This window comes from Mobula hypostoma, chromosome 30 (assembly GCF_963921235.1).
Source record: "Mobula hypostoma chromosome 30, sMobHyp1.1, whole genome shotgun sequence".
Classification (NCBI taxonomy): domain Eukaryota; kingdom Metazoa; phylum Chordata; class Chondrichthyes; order Myliobatiformes; family Myliobatidae; genus Mobula; species Mobula hypostoma.
The window spans coordinates 13,312,494-13,332,898 of NC_086126.1; positions in this window are offsets into that span (position 1 = coordinate 13,312,494).

Consider the following 20,405-nt stretch of genomic DNA (forward strand, 5'->3'; position numbering starts at 1 on the left):
TAAGAGGGGGGGCTTGGAGGGATGAGGATGTTCTCGTCAACTTGGTCCTGGGGCTGGCGAAAATAGCTATCCACAGGTGGCGGAGGGTTCTGCCGGGCAGACTGCCTGGCGATGTTTAGGGGGTATGTCCGTGCCCGGGTAACCATTGAGAGGAAACACGCGCAGTCCACGGTGACCTTAGAGGCGTTCCGGGACTGTTGGGCTCCACGGGGGATTAGCGTCATCATTGACAGAGATGGAAACATTCTAATTTAATGTCATTTGTCTTGTAGTTGTGCTGTAGTTTTGCTAGTCACTGGTTTGTAGAGGAGCAATGAATTTGTAATAATGATTTGAGTTGACTTTATTGTTTACATCCTTCACATACGCAAGGAGTAAAAATCTTTATGTTACATCTCTTTCTAAATGTGCAATGTGCAATTTATAATAACTAGTATGTACAACAGCACGGTCAATATAGAGATAGAACTGTATCAGTGTGAATTAATCAGTCTGATGGCCTGGTGGAAGAAGCTGTCCCGGAGCCTGTCGGTCCTGGCTTTTATGCTGCGGTACCGTTTCCCGGATGGTAGCAGCTGGAACAGTTTGTGGTTGGGGTGACTCGGGTCCCCAATGATCCTTTTATCGCACCTGTCACTGTAAATGTCCTGAATAGCGGGAAGTTCACATCTACAGATACGCTGGGCTGTCCGCACCACTCTCTGCAGAGTCCTGCGATTGAGGGGGGTACGGTTCCCATACCAGGCAGTGATGCAGCCAGTCAGGATGCTCTCAATTGTGTCCCTGTAGAAAGTTCTTAAGATATTTTGTAAAAACAAAAGGGGGGGGGTCATCTGGGGAGGGAACAGGGAAAGCTGGGGAAACGCCGGAGGTCAGAATCAAACCCGGATCTCTGGAGCTGCAAGGCAATTCAAAAGTTCAGAGTTCAAAATTCACTGTATACCACCCTGGCATTCATTTCCCTGCAGTGCCTCCACCATGGGGGACATCTCAAAAAGGTGATGGAATGGTCCAGGTTGCAAGCAGCCCACTTATACCCATACGAACAAAAGGCATCCCAGAATACTATTGAATCCAAAGGTCTCACATTTCTGTTTTTACAAGCCACCCAGAATTAGCCTCCTGAGCAAGAAATGCTGGAGGAACTCAGCAGGTCAGGTCACATCTATGGAGAGGATTAAACTGTTAACAGTTTGGGCTGTGACCCCTATGGACAGGTTAGAACTATAGAATCATAGAAAAGTACAGCACAGAAACAGGCCCTTCAGCCCATCTAGTCTGTGCCAAAACCATTTACACTGCCTACCCCCATCGGCCTGCACTGGGCCCGCAGCCCTCCAGACCCCTACCGTCCATGTACCCATCCAAGCTTCTCTTCAACGTTGAAATCGAGCTCGCACTGGCAGCTCGTTCCACACTCTCACCACCCTCTGAGTGAAGAAGTTTCCCCTCATGTTCCCCTTAAACTTTTCACCCTTTCACCCTTAACTCCTGACCTCTGGTTGTCAACCCACCCAAACTCAGTAGAAAAATGCCTGCTTGCTATACCCCTCATAATTTTGTATACCTCTATCATCTCCTCTCAATCTTCTTGTATTTTTCACGAGAATGATCCGAAGAATGAAAGGGTTAATGTAGGGGCAAAGGGGTTAAGGTAAGGGTAATAAAGGGGCAAATGAGGAGTATTTGATGGCTCTGGGCCTGTACTTGCTGGAGTTTAGAAGAATAAAGGAAGATCTCACTGAAACTTATTGAATATTGAAAGGCCTAGACAGAGTGGATGTGGAGAGGATGTTTGCTGTGGGGTGGGCGGATTCTAAGACCAGAGGGCACTGCATCAGAATGGAGGGACATCCCTTTAGAACAGAGATGAGGAGAAATTTCTTTAGCCACGAGGTGGTGGGACCTGTGGAGTCCGTTGCCAGGGACAGCTGTGGAGGCCAATTCAGTGGGTCTTTTTAAAGGGGGGGTTTGATTCGTAAGGGTGTGGCAGACACAGTTTGAAGAATTCTGCTTCTGTGCCTTGAAACGAAGGAAGACAAATGGCAAATTCCCTCAGATTCTGAATGAAGTCGAGCTGCTGACGAGCCTTCTTTGTGGGTGCTGGGCCCAGGATGGAGCCTCTGAGATGCTGGCATTAGTCGGGCCACCAAATGTTATGTTACGCGGTGGGGGGGGGGTGGGGAGAAGGCAGGGGAATTGGGTTGAGGGGGGTAATAGATCAGCCATGCTGGAGCAGACTCGATGGACTGAATGGCCCATTCTGCTCCCGTGTCTTATGGAATAAATTTAAACAGAACCTTCATCAACTGGGAGACTGGGACCCAGAGCAAGAGTAACAACTGCTGGAGGGAGCCGGTGGATCAGGGATGTTTGCTTGACTCACTGAGTTCCTCCAGTAGCTTGTTTCCTCTTCGTTTCATGACCTGGGACGGCCTGACCTGCTGCGTATGTCGGGCAATTCTTAAGTACTTATTCCAGGAAGACCCCCGGTCCAGTTTCCAAACCCCATGACAGTCAGCCCGGCACGGGTGTGACCCGAGATCCGGGCAGGGGATTTGGCAAGTTTTCACTCCTCACTCGGGAAGCTGCCAAGGATACAGTGCACACTGCAGACGTCCCACGGACTGCGCCGGCAGGGCGACCGAGTCACGTCAGTTTAAGGGACGAACCTTGGCCGCAGGACACTGTCGGGAGCCTCCCAGCTCACCTTGCAAATATCTCCGAATGAGGCCAACTCAGAATCAGAATCAGATTTAATATCTCTGGCATATGTTGTGAAATTTATATATGTATTTATAAAATAGTTAAATCAGTAGTGCAAAACAAAAACTTTAAAAGTATAGTGAGGTAGTGTTCATGGGTTCAATGTCCATTCAGGAATCAGATGGCAGAGGGGAAGAAGCTGTTCCTGAATCACTGAGTGTGTGCCTTCAGGCTCCTGTACCTCCTCCCTGATGGTAGCAATGAGAAGAGGGCATGTCCTGGGTGATAGGGGTCCTTAATAATGGATGTCGCCTTCCTGAGGCGCCCACTGCTCCTTGAAGATGTCCTGGACACTACGGAGGCTGGTGCCCATGATGGAGCTGACTGAGTTTACAACTCTCTGCAGCTTACTTCGATCCTGTGCAGTAGCCCCCCACCCCCCAATACCAGATGGTAATGCAGCCAGTTAAGATGATCTCCATGGTACATCTGTAGAAATAATTTTTTTTTGGTGACGTACCAAATCTCCTTAAACTCCTAATGAAATATCGTCCCTTTCGTGCCTTCTCTGCAGCTGCATCGATATGTTGGGCCCAGGATAGATCTTCAGGGAAGTTGACACCCAGGATCTTGAAACTGCTCACTCTCTCCACTTCTGATCCCTCCATGAGGGTTGGTTCGTGTTCCCTCGTCTTATCCCTCCTGAAGTTCACAATCAGCTCTTTGGTCCTACCGACAGTGAGTGCAAAGGAATTTGCTGCAACACCATTCAACCAGCTGGTACATAGAACATAGAAACATAGAAAACCTACAGCACAATACAGGCCCTTCGGCCCACAAAGCTGTGCCGAACATGTCCTTACCTTAGAAATTACCTAGGGTTACCCATCCTTCTATTTTTCTAAGCTCTATGTACCTATTCAGGAGTCTCTTAAAACACCCTATTGTATCTGCCTCCACCACCATCGCTGGCAGCCCATTCCACACACTCACCACTCTCTGCATGAAAAACTTACCCCCGACATCTCCTCTGTACTTATTTCCAAGCACCTTAAAACTGTGCCCTCTCGTGCTAGCCATTTCAGCCCTGGGAAAAAGCCTCTGCCTATCCACACGACCAATGCCTCTCATCATCTTATACACCTCTATCAGGTCACCTCTCATCCTCCATCATTCCAAGGAGAAAAGGCCAAGTTCACTCAACCTATTCTCATAATTGTTATATGGTTATATAGGTCGGTGGGACTGGGTGAGAGTAAGAGTTCGGCACGGACTAGAAGGGCCGAGATGGCCTGTTTCCGTTCTGTAATTGTTATATGGTTATATGGTTAAGGCATGCTGCCCAATCCAGGCAACGTCCTTGTAAATCTCTGCACCATTTGTTTGGTTTCCACATCCTTCCTGTAGTGAGGCAACCAGAACTGAGCACAGTACTCCAAATGGGGTCTGACCAGGGTCCTATATAGCTGCAACATTACCTCTCGTCTCTTAAACTCAATCCCACGGTTGATGAAGGCCAATGCACCGTATGCTTTCTTAACCACAGAGTCAACCTGCGCAGTGGCTTTAAGCGTCCTATGGACTCGGACCCCTCTTGCTCCTGATTGCCCTGTCATCTCCACCTGAGATTTTGCCGTGTCTCCAGCAAGTTTACGGATGGCAATTTGAGCTGTGCCTAGCCACAGAGACATGGGTGCGGAGAGAGAGAGAGTAGAGCAGTGGGCTAAGCACACACCCCTGAGGTGCGCCAGTGTTGATCATCAGCGAGATGGAGATGTTAGTTACGATTGTGGTCTTCTGGCGAGGAAGAGGGCACTTTGAGCTGGCCATGGGGAGGTGAAGTGCAGAAACAGGCCATTCGGCCCACTGTGTCCATTCCGTACTGTCAACAGTCCATTTTACGCCAATCATATATGGAGAGTTGTTTTTACTCTCCCCACATTCTCATCAGTCCCTCCCAAATTCTATACCTCGCCCACACGCTGGTTCGTGGGGGGGAGCAATTACCCTCCTGATCCACAGGTTGTGGAGGCAAATGGAGCACCTGGGGTTGGGGGGGGTGGCGGGTGATCACAGAGGAGAACATCACACACACACACACACAGCACTGGAGGTCTGGCCTCTGAATTAGTGGTTGCTGCAGTCGAGAACAGATCGGCAAGAGAGTCCAAGGCACGTTACTAAGGGTGGGCAGGAACACAGAGCTGAGGTCAAGAACTTATCGAAAGGGGAGTGGGCTTGAGAGGCCAAGGTGCATCACCAACCTCGCAGAGACAGACATTTCAATCATCCTCAGCAACAGGAGAGGTACCAGAGGATTGGAGGACAGCCAGCGTTGTTCCACTGTTTATGCGAGGCTCTAAACATAAACAAGGAAATTATTGGCCAGTGAGTCAGACGTCAGTTGCAGGGAAGTTATTGGAACGTATTCTGAGGGACCAGATATACAAGTATTTGGACAGAAGTGGACTGCTTCTCCCCGCTTTTCCTTTCTTCCATGGCCTTCTGTCTCTTTCACCAATCAACTTCCCAGCTCTTCACTTTATCCCTCCGCCTCCAGGTTTCACCCATCACCTTGTGTTTTTCTCTCCAGTCCTGCCGAGGCGTTTCAGCCCGAGACGTCGACTGTTTACTCTTTTCCATAGATGCTGCCTGGTCTGCTGCGTTCCTCCAGCTTTGTGTGTGTGTGTTGCTCGGACTTCCAGCATCTGCAGATTTTCTCTTGTTTGCGTAAGGATAGTCAGCGTGGCTTCATGCACGATGCGTCACACCTAACCAATCTTGTAGTTTTTTTTTTCAAGGAAGTTACCAGGAAAGCGGATGAAGGCAAGGCAGTGGATATTGTCCACATGGACTTTAGCAAGGCATTTGACAAGGCCCCGCATGGGAGGTCGGTCAAGAAGGTTCGGTCACTTGGCATTCAAGTTGAGGTAGTAAATTGGATGAGACATTGGCTTTGAGGGAGAAGCCAGGCCGTGGTAGTAGATGGTTGCCTCTCTGACCGGAGGCCTGTGACTCGTGGAGTGCCGCAGGGATTGGTGCTAGGTCTGTTGTTGTTTGTCATCAATACCAACAATCTGGATGATAATGTGGTTGACTGGATCAGTAAATTTGCAGATTGTGGGTGTGGTGGACAGCGAGGAAGGCTATCATGGCTCGCAAAGGGATCTGGATCAGCTGGAAAAATGGGCTGAAAAATGGCAGGTAGAATTTAATGCAGACAAGTGTGAGATGTTGCACTTTGGTAGGACCAGCCAGGGTAGGTCTTACACAGTGGACAGTAGGTCACTGAAATCAGAGGGGGATCTGGGAATACAGGTCCATAATTCATTGAAAATGCCATCACAGGTAGATGGGGTCATGAAGAAAGCTTTTGGCACATTGGCCTTCAAAGGTCAAAGTACTGAGTTCAGGAGATGGGATGTTACGTTGAAGTTGTATAAGACGTTGGTGAGGCCTAATTTGGAGTATTGTATGCAGTTTTGGTCGTCTACCTACAGGAAAGATGTAAATAAGGTTGAAAGAGTACAGAGAAAATTTACAAGGATGTTGCCGGGTCTGGAGGACCTGAGTTATATGGAAAGCCTGAATAGGATAGGGGTTTATTCCTTGGAACATAGAAGATTGAGAGGAGATTTGATAGAGGTATACAAAATTATGAGGGGTATAGATAGGGCAAATGCAAGCAGGTTTTTTCCACTGAGGTTGGGTGCGACTGCAACTGAAAGTCATGGGTTAAGGGTGAAAGGTGAAAAGATTAAGGGGACCAGGAGGGGAAAGTTCTTCACTCAGAGGGTGTGGTGAGAGTGTGGAACAAGCTGCCAGCACGAGCTCGATTTCAACGTTTAAGAGAAGGTTGGATAGGTACATGGACGGAGGGCTATGGTCCCAGTGCAGGTCGATGGGAGTCAGCATAGATAGATGGGCCGAAGGGCCTGTTTCTGTGCCGTACTTCTCTACGACCCTACAACCAAGACATGTTATCAAGGGTGGGCAGGGCCGCAGAGCTGAGGTCACATTGGAATTGAACGGAGAGTGGGCTAGAGGGGCCTTGTTCCGTCATTCTTCATATCTTCTTGCTCTTCATCTGTATATCACCTTAAAATGGAAAGGGGAGTACATTTGGCCCATTTAGAGTTTACTGGCCCATTCCCCACTAACTTTCCTGTAACTTGTAACTCTACCACCCCCTCCCCTAAACACAATGGTCAGATTAACCCACCAGTCAGCATGACATTGGGATTTGGTGGGGGGGGGAATACCAGAGTAATGAGTGTTGGGGGGGGGTCGGTGGTGGTTGGGGAACCCACAGGATCACAGGGAGAACGTACAAGCCCCACCCGAACAGCGCCCGAGGTCGGAATCGAACCTGGGTCTCTGGGCACTTGAGGCCGTGGTTCTGCCCGCCGCGCCACCGTGCCACCCCAGGCCTTGTACACGATGCGGGCACTTAACGGGTCAGTTCACCACCAAGGACTCACAACCGCAACTAATCGTGAACCTCCCCCCCCCCCCCGCCCGCCAACCAAGGCAGACCTGCACGGGGAGCCAACCGAGAGCCAGGCAGGCAAGCAGGATTTGTTGCCACCGTGAGGGGCACAGGATGCACACGGTCTTTCCCTTCGGGAAGGGGAACCGAGAGGGGACAGGTTTAAGGTGAGAGGAGAAAGAAAGATTTAAAACGAACGGGAGGGGTAACTTTGACCCACAGAGGGCGTATGGTGCGTTGGCATTCGTTAAGTCAAGGTCAAAGAAAAAGTATTAATAAAGTTCATCCTGTATAGGTCACCGTACGCTACCCGGAGATTCGTTTTCTTGCAGGCACTCACAGGAAAATAAATACAGTAGAATTTAGGGAAATTATAAATAGCAAAGACTGTCAGAAAAAAATGTGTAAAAGAAGACAAATTGTGGAAATATTGAACAAATAATACTGAGAACATGAGTCGTAGAGTCCTTGAAAGTGAGTCCATAGGTTGGAAGATCCATGGTCATGCACTTTGGCAGTAGAAATAAATGTGCGGACTATCTTCTAAACTGGGAGAAATTCCAGGAATCTGAGATACAGAGGGACTTGGGAGTCTTTGTGCAGAACACCCTGAAAGTTAACTGGCAGGTTGAGTCAGTGGTGAGGAAGGCAAATGCCATGTTAGCCTTCCTTTCAAGAGGTCTAGAATACAAGAGCAGGGATGTGATGCTGAGGCTTTATAAGGCACTGGTGAGGCCTCACCTTGAGTATTGTCAACAGTTTTGGGCCCCTCATCCTAGAAGAGATGTGCTGGCATTGGAGAGGGACCAGAGGAGGTTCACAAGGATGATTCCAGGAATGAAAGGGTTATCATATGAGGAACATTTGATGGCTCTGGGTCTGTACTCGCTGGAATTCAGAAGGATGAAGGGGGGGGGATCTCATTGAAACCTATCGAACGTTGAAAGACCTAGACAGAGTAGATGTGGAAAGGATGTTTCCCATGGTGGGGGAGTCTAGGACAAGAGGGCACAGCCCCACGATAGAGGGGCATCCATCTAAAACAGAGATGCGGAGAAATTTCTTTAGCCAGTGGGTGGTGAATTTGTGGAACTTGTTACCACAGGGAGCTGTGGAGGCCAGGTCGTTAAGGCAGAGCTTGGTTCCTGATTGGACACGGCATCAAAGGTTACAAGAAGGCCAGGAAGTGAGGCTGAGGAGGGGAATAAAAAAAGATCAGCCATGATTGAATGGCGGAGCAGAGTCAATGAGCCAAATGGCCTAATTTCTGTACCTATGTCTTATGGTCTTATCTAATCAGTTCAGGGCTGAGGTGAGTGGAGTTATCCACGCTGGTTCAGGAGCCTGATGTTTGAAAGGTAAGAACTGTTCCTGAACCTGGTGGTGTGGGACCTCTTTCCCGGTGGTAACAGCGAGAAGAGAGCACGACCCGGGTGGCGGGGGCCCTTGTAGATGTGCTCAACAGTGGGGAGGGCTTTTCCTGTGACAGACTGGGCTGTTTCCACCATTTTCTGTAGCTTTGTCCCTTCCCTGGGCATGGGTGCTCCCCTACCGGGCTGTGATGCATCCAGTCAGGATACTCCCCATTTGTGCCTCAACAGAAGTCTGTCAAAGTTTTTCGGCGACGTGCAAACTTCTAACGAAGTCGAGCCTCCTGCGTGAAGACAGGTCACGCTTCTCTCATGGGACTTCCATTCGCTCTGCTCTTTCTGTCCTTGACTCCCCAGCGGGGTGTCCTCTCTCCCCTCCCACGGTGCAGCATTCCCGCCCTGTCCCACCCCTCCCACAGCATGGGCGCTCGCTCCACGCCTCCCCTCCTTGGACACATGCTCAGTAGTGGTGGGGGCTTTGCCCGCGATGGACTGCGGCTGCGTCCGCCACTTCCTGCAGGCTCCTCCCTCCATCTGTGTCGGAGACTCCGCGCCAGGCCGCGGTGCCGGAGGAAGTGGCAGAACTGGGTGCATTAACAGCGTTTAAAATTCACTCGGGCAGGTACGTGCATTCAACGTCAGTAAGACCAGAGAGCTGATTTTGGACTTCAGGAAGGGCGAGATGGGGGAACACACACCCGTCCTCATAGAGGGATCAGACATGGAGAGGGAGTGAGCAATTTAAAGTTCCTGGGAGTCACGATCTCTGAGGATCTAGCCTGGTCCCAACTTAGTCATAGTCATAGTCATAGTCATACTTTATTAATCCCGGGGGAAATTGTTTAACAATAAACAATTTCCCAGGGGAAATTGGTTAACAACTTAACAATAAAGAAGGCAAGACAACGGCTCTATTTCACTAGGAGTTTGAGGACACTTGAAAACTTCTATAGATGTACCATGGAGAGCATTCTGACGGGCTGCATCACCGTCTGGTATGGGGGGGGGGGTCGAGGGGCTACTGCACAGGATCGAAGTAAGCTGCAGAGAGTTGTAAACTCAGTCAGCTCCATCATGGGCACCAGCCTCCGTCGTATCCAGGACATCTTCAAGGAGCAATGCCTCAGAAAGAAACCCCACTACCCAGGACATGCCTTGTTCTCACTGTTACCATCAGGGGGGAGGTACAGGAGCCTGAAGGCACACACTGAGTGATTCAGGAACAGCTTCTTCCCCTCTGCCATCCGATTCCTAAAAGGACACTGTACCCATAAACACCACCTCACTTTTTTAAAATATATACATTATTTCTGTTTTTGCACAATTTTTAATCTATTCAATAGACATAGATATATTTAATGTAAATGATTTAATTACTTTTTTTTCTCTTTCTATGTTATCAAGTATCGCATTGTACTGCTGCTGCTAAGTTAACAAATTTCACAAGACATGCCGGAGATAATAAACCTGATTCGGATAAGAAAGGTTTAGGGCCAAACACATATGGGACTAGCTCGACTTTGGATCCAAATGGGCCGAGTGGCCTGCTTCTGCACTTTACAACTCCATAGCAGTACGGCCGACGTCAGTCAGCACGAGGAGGGTCAGCGGACCCTTTGTGAACTTTGCAGTTGGTCCTCGGCCAATCGGAGGTTAATTTCTGTCATATTTCTTAAATAAGCATGACGTTTTGGCAACGCTGCATGCAGGATATTTCCAATCAGGCCAATTTAGAGCGCAGTCGTGACCTTTTTCACAAACTTTTGTTGACCATTTGAATCCGGGTTTCTGACTTGCGCGGACTTTAAAGTGGCCGTTAAGTCATTTGAAGGGGATTTGTTTTCTTATCGCAGTGGGTCCCAGCGTGATCTGTCAGGCAATTATACGCTCTCCCCATGGCCGTGTGGGTTTCCTCCCACAGTCCAAAGATGTACCAGTTGGTAGGTTAATTGGTAGTTGTAAATTGTCCCGTGATTGGACAAGGGTTAAATCGGGGGTCGTAGGGCAATGTGCCTCAAAGGGCAATTCAGTGTTTTATTTCAATAAAGTGGTTCCTTCAGGTTGGTATAGCCGGGAGTGTTAGTAGGGACAAGCCCCCACTGCCTATTAAATGCTCCCAATGGTGTGCACCTCAAACAGCCTCTGACAACCAAGTCCGGCTCCCAGCCTTCACTGGTGGCTTAGCTACCAAGCCCGGCGGAACCGTTTCTACTGACAGGAGAAAGGGCAAAGGTGGGTTACTGGCGCCTTAAAACCGGTCGCTTCGGGCAGACTGGGCTCGTCAGCTATAGTTGGCAACTCATCTAGGAGAAGGAAAACTCTGATCTCCGACCTCCGCTGCCTTGCGGCTACACCCGCTCAGGGGAACGGCTTCAGGAGTGAACCCAGAGGGGAAAATCTGGAGCTGGAGCCCCTGAGGCAGTCCTGCGTTGAGTTCAATGCTGACTGGCAACTCCTGCGACGCTGTTGGTACCAAACTGCATCGGTCTCTCCCATTCCTTTGGGTTCATCAGATGCATAGAGAGGGGAAGCTTGCTACATGGGCAACAGCTTGCTCTCCATATCATACTTTCCGGGCTTGCGTGTCTAGACAGCTACAACACAACACCCATGGTCAACCGTGACTGACAGAGGCCTCCGAATCTCAATAAAATAAATAAATATATACCTTCTGGTCCACTCAGTGGCCACTTGGTGAGGCACACCCGCACGTTGATGCAAATATCTAATCAGCCAATCACATGGCAGCAACTCAATGCATAAAAGCATGCGGACATGGCCAAGAGGTTCATTGTTGGTGCCAGATGGGGTGGTTTGAGTATCTCAGAAACTGGTGACCTCCTGGGATTTTCGCACACAATGTTCCCTCGAGTTTACAAAGAATGATTATGAGGACACGCAGTCCCCTTTTATTGTCATTTAGTAATGCATGCATTAAGAAATGATAAAAATGTTTTTCCAGAATGATATCACAGAAACACATGACAAACCGACTTAAAAACTGACAAAAACCACATAATTATAACATATAGTTACAATAGTGCAAAGCAATACCGTAATTTGATAAAGAACAGACCATGGGCACAGTAAAAGTCTCTCGAAAGTCCCATCATCTCACGCAGACAGTAAATCCCCAGCGCCACCAACTTGCCGATGCAGCATCCCGGAAGCATCCAACCACAGTCCGACTCTGAGTCCGTCCGAAAGCTCCGAGCCTCCAACCACCTCCCGACACCGATGCACCGAGCACCATCTCTGCCGAGCGTTTCGACCCCGGCCCCGGCAACAGGCAATAGGCAAAGCCGAGGATTTGGGGCTACGTTTCCTGAGATTCTCGATCACACAGTAGCAGCAGCAGCGAAGCAGGCATTTCAGAAGTTGCTCCAGATGTTCCTCTGCACTTCACGGCTGTCTCCATCAAATCCGGATCGATGCACAGCCCCCCTAGTTACACATATCGATATTCATTCAGAACGGCCGCGCGCACTGCGTCACCGCGCCATCTTCTCCTCCCTCCAGAAAATGCTGCGGGAAACGAAAAACTTCCAGTGAACGGAAGCTCTGTGGGCAAAAAGGCCTTTTTTTTTCAATGAGAGAGGGGCCCAAATCATTAACACTTTGGACTGTGGGAGGAAACCGGACCACCCGGGGGAAACCCACGCAGTCACGGGTTTGAACGTACAAATTCCTCACGGGCAGTGGCAGGAATCGAACCCGGGTCAGCGGTACCGTAAAATGTCGTGCTGACCACTACGTTACCGAGCCACCCTGCATGTGAGTCATCACATACTCGTAGTACAGTACAGAAACAAGCCCTTCAGCCCACCAAATCTGTACTATCCCCAGCCACCCATTTATTCTAACCTTGTGTTTCTCCTCCCACATCCCCATTCACCTCCACCACCCCATCTTGGAAATAAGTCAGTAGTCTTATCAGGATCAGAATTATTAACACCAGCTTGTTAACTTTGCAGTACGGTAATTTAGGGGAACTTACTTGCAGAGAAACTGGCGATTGTTGCAAGAAGCAAAAGGTTAGATTGACAGATACTTTACTGATCCCAGAGGAAATTACAGCATCACAGTAACATTACAAGTGCACAGATATACAAATATCAGAAGAGAAGTAAGAAGGGAGGAGGGAGGGAACGTCAACTCAGACCATGAGAGGCCTGAGTCGGGCATTTTCACACCTTACAAGGCGCAGATTGGAAGTCTGTGTGGGGCACCATGCCTCACACAGGCACTGGAGCAATTTGTGGTTAAGTGCCTTGCTCAAGGGCACAAACACGCCGCCACAGCTGAGGCTCAAACTAGCAACCTTCAGATCACTAGACGAATGCCTTAACCACTTGGCCACATGCCCAACACAAAGAAGTAAGAAAGAATAAAAAAAATAGTTACCTCAAACAATCATCACTTCCCCGGCTATAGGTTGACTCGTTATAGAGCCGAGTGGCCCAGGGTAATAATGACCTCATATGGAGCAGCGTTCCAAAAGGTTGCAATGCGGGGGAGGGGGGGTAATTATAACTTTATACATATTGACTGGGAGTACCAGACTGTAAGAGGACGAGATGGGGTAGAGTCTGTCAAATGTGTTCAGGAAAGTTTTCTTTATCAGAACGTAAAATCCCAACAAGACGGTGTGTGATACTGGATCTGCTGTTAGGGAACGGGACGGGGCAGGTGACAGAAGTTTGAGTAGGGGAACACTTTGCATCGAGTGATCACAATGTTCATTAGTTTCAAGGTCATTATGGAAAAGGACAGGTCTGGTCCTCGGGTTGAGATTCTAAATTGGAGAGAGGTCAGTTCTGATGGTCTCAGAAAGGAGCAGGCAAGTGTGGATCGGGACAGGCAGTTTTCAGTGCTTGGTAAGTGGGAGTCCTTCAAAAGTGAAATTTTGAGAGTACTAAGCTTGTCTGTGCCTGTCAGAATAAAAGGCAAAGATAACAGGTTTAGGGAACCTTGGTTTTCAAGAAATATTGCGGCCCTGGTTAAGAAAAACAAAAGGCTATAGGCAGGTAGAAACAAATGAGGTGTTTATGGAGTATAGGAAATGCAAGAGAACACTTAAGAAGGAAATCAGGAGGGCTACAAGAAGGCATGAGGCTGCTCTAGCAGACACAGTGAAGCAGAATCTGAAGGGATTCCATAAATATGTTAAGAGCAAAAGGATTGCAAGGGACAAAATTGGTTCTTGAGAAGAGCAGAGTGGTAATCCATGTGTGCCGCCTGAAGAGATGGGGGAGATGCTGAATGGATGTTTTACATCTGTATTTACTCAGGAGGCAGACACAGAGTCTAGTGAAACAGTATCCACCTCGTGGACCCTTTTACAGATCACAGAGGAGGGGCTGTTTGCTATTTAAGGCATATCAGGGTGGATAAATCCCCAGGGCCTGACAGAGTGTCTCCTTGGACCCTACAGGAGGCAAATGCTGGAACTGCCGGGGCCCTAGCAGAGAGATTCAAATCATCCTTAGCAAAAGGAGAGGTAGCGGAGGATTGCAGGATAGCTGAGGTCGTTCAGCTGTTTAAAAAAAAGCTGTAAACATAAACCAGGGAATTATAGGCCAGCAGGTCTGACATCAGTAGTGAGAAAGGTATTCTAAGGGACCGGATATCACAGTATTTGGATAGACTGATTAAGGATAGCCATCGTGGCTTTGTGCTTGGTAGGTCATGTCTAACCAATCATAGAGTTTTTCAAGGAAGTCAGGAGGAAAGTGGATGAAGGAAAAGCAGTGGATGTTGTCTACATGGACTTTAGCAAGGCACTTGACAAGGTCCCGAATGGGAGGTTGGTCAAAAAGGTTCAGTCACTCGGCGTTCAAGATGAGGAATTAAATTGGATTAGACACTGGCTTTGTGGGAGAAGCCAGGGAGCGGTAGTAGAGGGTTGCCTCTCTAAAGAGAGGCCTGTGACTGGTGGAATGCTGCAGGGATCAGTGCGGGTCCATTGTTGTTTGTCATCTGTATCAACGATCTGGGTGATTATGTGGTTAACTGGATCAGCAAATTAGTGGATGACACCAAGACTGGGGCTGTAGTCAGCGGTGAGGAAAACTATCAAAGCTTGCAAAGGGATGTTGGCAATCCGGAAAAGTGGGCTGAGAAATGTCAGATGGAATCTAATGCAGACAAGTGTGTGGTTTTGCACCAGGGCAGGTCTTACACAGTGAACAGTAGGGCACTGAGAGTGCGGTAGGACAGGGGGATCTGGGAATAATCTATTGAAAGCAGCATCAAAGGTTGAGAAGGTCATAAAGAAAGTTTTTGACACATTGGCCTTCATAAATCAAAGTATTGAGTACAGGACATGGGATGTTATGTTGAAGTTGTATAAGACATCAGTGAGGCCTAATTTGGAGTATTGTGTGCAGTTTTGGAAAGATGTAAATAAGGTTGAAAGAATACAGAGAAAATTTGCAACAATGTTGCCGGGTCTAGAAGACCTGAGTTATAAGGAAAGATTGAATAGGTTAGGACTTCATTTCTGGGAATGTTGAAGATACAGAAGTACGAGGGGTACAGATAGGGTAAATACAAACAGGCTTTTCCCACTGAGGTTGGGTGGGACTACAACCAGAGGTCACGGGTTAAGGGTGAAAGGTGAAAAGTTTAAGGGAAACATGAGGGGAGCTTTCAATCTGAGGGTACTGAGGGCTACAGCATAGGTCGATGTGAGTAGACAGTTTAATTGGTTTGGGACAGACTAGATGGGCTGAAGGGACTGATTCTGTGCTGTACTTTTCCATGACTATGACTTACAATACCAACTGTGAATTACAGGAAGTATATATATATAAATATATATATATGTATATATATATAAAATAGTTATATTAAATACAGAGTTCAAAAATAAGTAGTGAGGTAGTGTTCACGGGTTCAATGTCCATTTAGGAATCAGATGGCAGAGGGGAAGAAGCTGGCACAGCACAGAATCAGGCCCTTCAGCCCATCTAGTCCAAGCCTAAACCATTTAATCTGTCTCCTCCCATCAGCCTGCTCCGGGACCAGACCCCTGCCATCTATGTACTTGTCCAAACTTCTCTTAAACATTGAAATTGAGCTGGCAGGCACCACGTGCGCTGGCAGCTCGTACCACACTCTCTCCATCCTCTGAGTGAAGAAGTTTCCCCTCATGTTCCCCTTAAACTTTTCACCTTTCACCCTTAACCCATGACCTCCGGTTGTAGTCTCACCCAACCTCAGTGGAAAAAGACCTGCTTGCATTAACCGTATCTATACCCCTCATAATTTTGTATACCTCTATCAGATCTCCTGGGTGATGGGGGTCTTTAATGATGGACGCTGCCTTTCTGAGACACTGCTCCTTGAAGATGTCCTGGACACTATGGAGGCTGGTGCCCATGATGGAGCTGACTGAGTTTACAACTCTCTGCAGAGAGCCCCCCACACCCCCACACCCCCACACAGACGGTGACGCATCCAGTCAGAACACTCATCTTGTGGAAATCTGCGAGTGTCTTTGGTGACAAACATAGATTCATCTTTGCTGGATCCAAATCCCGGGACTTCCTCCTCACCAGGAGTGCACAGTTCGAGGAAGAAACACGGGGCTTTCCCATAACCTATTAAATTAATAAATTACAAGAAAGAGATGGATAGACCTCTTAAAGATAACCGAATCAAAGGTTATGGAGATAAGGCAGGAACTGGATACTGATTGTGGATGATCAGCCATGATCACAGTGAATGGTGGTACTGGCTCAAAGGGCTGAATGGCCTACTCCTGCACCTATTGTCTATTGTCTACATTAATTAATAGACTATAAAGGCAATCAATAAAATTCAGCCCGCCGGTAGTAAAGGAGTGATCATGGGGATACCAATGAGTATAAATATGGAGGAGATAAAGAGGAATATCAAAGGAGGGAAAGTAATGAATGTTCAAAGACTGAAAACAACAAAGGAGGGAATGAAAAAGGAAAGTGAATCAGTATTGATTGAATTTGAAGAAGAAAGAGTGCCAAGGAAGGTGTTCCTGGGTTTCATGAGTTACCCAGTAAGGGTGTATGTGCCAAAGCCACTGAGGTGCTATAATTGTCAAAGGTTTGGACACGTGGCTAAAAACTGTAAAAGGCAGAGGAGATGTGCTAGATGTGGGGGTGATCATGAATATGGAAAGTGCGGAACAGGAATTCAACCAAAATGCTGCAATTGTGGAGGAGCTGATAATGTTGCATATAGTGGGTGTGAGGTTGTCAGACGGGAGACTAAAATTCAAGAAATAAGAGTGAAAAGAAAGATCACTTATGCAGAAGCTGTAAGAATGTCAAGAGAACAGAATAATGCTCCTAATGAACAGGAGGCAATGGGGATACGAGAGATGCAACAAAGAACAAATGACAGGATTTATGTAGACAAAAAGGCTCTAGTAACATTCATTGCAGGAGTGATTAATAGTACGGCTGAGGTAAAGTCAAAAAGTGACAAAATTCAGCTGGTGGTAAAAGCAGCAGTAAACCATTTAGGGTTAGTAGGACTGACATGGGAGGAAGTGAGGGAGAACCTCAGTAATCAGTCAAGCCAGGAAGTGTCATGTGTTGGTTAATACTAATTATGGTGATTCTTTTACAATGGAATGCAAGGAGCTTACTGACCAATAGACAGGAATTCAAGCACTTTACTAAAGAAATGGTTGTAAAACCGGATGTAGTGTGTATTCAGGAAACTTGGTTGAAACCAACTTTAGACTTTGTGGTATATGGGTATACAATGATAAGGAAAGATAGAAATCTAGGGGAAGGAGGGGGTTGTGCTATGTTAATCAAGCAAGGTATACCATATAGGGTACTGGGAAAAGGAGATGATCAGGAATACATAGTGGTGGAAGTGTGGGAGAGAGGGGAGGGAGTGGTTATAATTAACTACTACAATCCATGTAAAAGGTTGGATTTGGACAGCCTATTAAAGATACAAGGACAAAACAGACATAAAGTAGTGTGGTGTGCAGATTTCAATGCTCATAGCACAATATGGGGGGATCAGATTACAGATCCAAATGGAAAGGTAATTGAAGATTTGATGGAAGAAAGGGATTTGGTGTGTATGAATGATGGTAGCGGCACAAGGATAGATATAACAACAGGAACTGAGTCAGTGTTAGATATTACGTTAGTGTCTAATACCTTGGCTGGCATTAGTAACTGGGGAGTTTGGACTGCTTCAACAGTAGGCAGTGATCACTACCCAGTTTTGTGTTCAGTGGGTGAAAGAGTTGAAGTAAGACCAGGTGGCGGAACCCCAAAGTGGGTGTTTGAAAAAGCTGATTGGGGTAAGTTCCAGAAGTTGAGTGAAGAAGGGTTGACAAAGATTGATATTTCTGGAAATGTAGATGAATTAAACAGTCAGGTGACTTCAGCAATTATCATGGCAGCAGAAGGATCTATACCCAGGAGTAAAAATAGGATGAATAGAAAACTGGTACCATGGTGGACAGAGGAATGTTGTCAGGCTGTAAAAAACAGAAATAGAGCATTCAGGCTAGTTAAAAGAACCCATAATATGCAGCATTTGGTTCAATATAAGAAAGCACAGGCAGAGGTGAGAAGAACTATACGTCAAGCTAAAAGGGCAAGTTGGAGGAGTTTTTGTGACAAGGTAGGAAGAACAACACCTGTGGGAGAGATATGGGGAATGATTAAGAGGATGGGAGGAGATAGAAGGGAATGGGAATATCCAGTAATGATATCTGAGGAGGAAACTGCAGTCTCCAGTAGGGATAAGGCTGAGGTCATGGCCAAGTCATTTGTACTGATACACAGTTCAGAAAATTTGTCTGAAGAAGGGAGAAGAAGAAGGGAAAGAATAATGAGCCAACACCCAGGTGTGTTAAGCAGGAGGGAAGGAACGGATGATATAATTGATGATCCATTTACATTAGCAGAAATGGTGAGAGCAATAAAGAGATCGAGACCAACCTCCCCAGGGAAAGATCTGATATGCTCTGTGATGCTAAAAAATCTAGGAGAAGGAGCGCTCTTGAAGTTGCTGCATTTTTATAACAGAGTGTGGGAGGAGGAAAGATTACCAAGTGCATGGAAAGAAGCAGTAGTAATTCCAATAAGGAAGCCTGGCAAAGATCTGTCAAAACCCACTAGCTACAGACCAATTGCATTAACATCAAGTATATGTAAGATAATGGAAAGGATGATAACAGAAAGGTTATCATATGAGCTTGAGAAAAGGGGAATGCTGGCAAGTTATCAGAGTGGTTTTAGAAAGGGAAGGAATTCCATGGACTCAGTGATTATGTTAGAGACTGAAATAAGGAAGGCCCAGGCAAATAGAGAGTCAGTAGTGGCAGTGTTCTTTGACATTGAAAAAGCCTATGATATGATGTGGAAGGAAGGATTATTAATTAAACTGCACAAGATGGGGGTTGGTGGGAGAGTTTTTAATTGGATTAAAGATTTTTTGTTTGGTAGAAAAATTCAAGTTCGGATTGGATCAGAATTATCAAAACAGTACATAGTGGAAAATGGCACACCTCAAGGTAGTGTGATTAGCCCGTTACTTTTCATGATTATGATCAATGATGTCTTCACAAAGGTACCAGTGGATATAGGTAGGTCACTGTTTGCGGATGATGGGGCCTTGTGGAAAAGAGGCAGGAACATGGACCATATAATCAGGAAACTACAAGAAGCAATTGATGAAGTGGTGGAGTGGGGTTATGATTGGGGATGTAGATTTTCAGTAGACAAAACTCAAACTGTATTTTTTACCAGGAAAAGGGTTGAGGTAGGGAAGAAGTTAAGAATGTATGGGGTTGAATTAGAAAGGGTTTCATCATTTAAATTTCTGGGAGTTATATTTGATTCACGATTAACATGGGCAGACCATATCAGGAAAGTTGAGGAGAAATGTAAAAAAGTAATAAATGTGATGAGATGTATGACTGGTAGGGAATGGGGAGCAAGTTGTTCAGCTTTGAAGAGAATGTATGTGGCTTTAGTAAGATCTGTATTGGATTATGGAAATATAGTATATGGATCAGCAGCTAGGTCTCTTATAAGGAAACTGGATGTGATTCAGGCTCAGGCCTTGAGAGTATGCAGTGGGGCTTTTAAAACGTCACCAGTGTCAGCCCTACAGGTAGAAATGGGAATAATGCCTTTGGAGCTAAGAAGGATGCAACTGATGGCAAACTACTGGGCTAACTTGCAGGGGCACAATGATTCTCACCCTACTAAAGGAGTGTTGCAGGAGTGCTGGGAAAATGGGAGGTTTCAGAGGGATACCTTTAGTCGGGTAGGGAATGATATCGTGAAAGAATGTGGAGTATTTGATCTGAGGATAAGTTCTTCAGTAGTTTATCCAGTTGTAGCTCCATGGAAGCTTGTATGGCCTGACATAGACTGGCATTTGTTAGAGGTAAAAAGGAAAGAAAGATATAAAACAGATTTGGTAAATGCATTTAACTGTCATGTGATGGAAAAGTATAGTGATTATACTCACATTTATACGGATGGTGCGAAGGAACCTGAAACAGGAGTGACAGGGTTTGGGGTGGTAATACCAGCAAAAGAAATTGGAATCAGCAGAAGAACATCTAATAAGTTAGGGGTGTTTACAGTGAAGATGCTGGCAGTGTTGGTTGCATTGCAATGGGTGCAGAAAGCCAGACAAGCCAAAGCATTGATATGTTCAGATTCATCCTCAGTTCTAGCAAGTTTAAGGTCTTTTCACACAAACAGTCAGCAAGATGTACTTTATGAAGTCCTTCAGTTAGTTACAAGAATTGCAAATCAGGGAGGTCAGGTAAAATTTCTATGGGTTCCAGCACATGTAGGGGTGAAGGG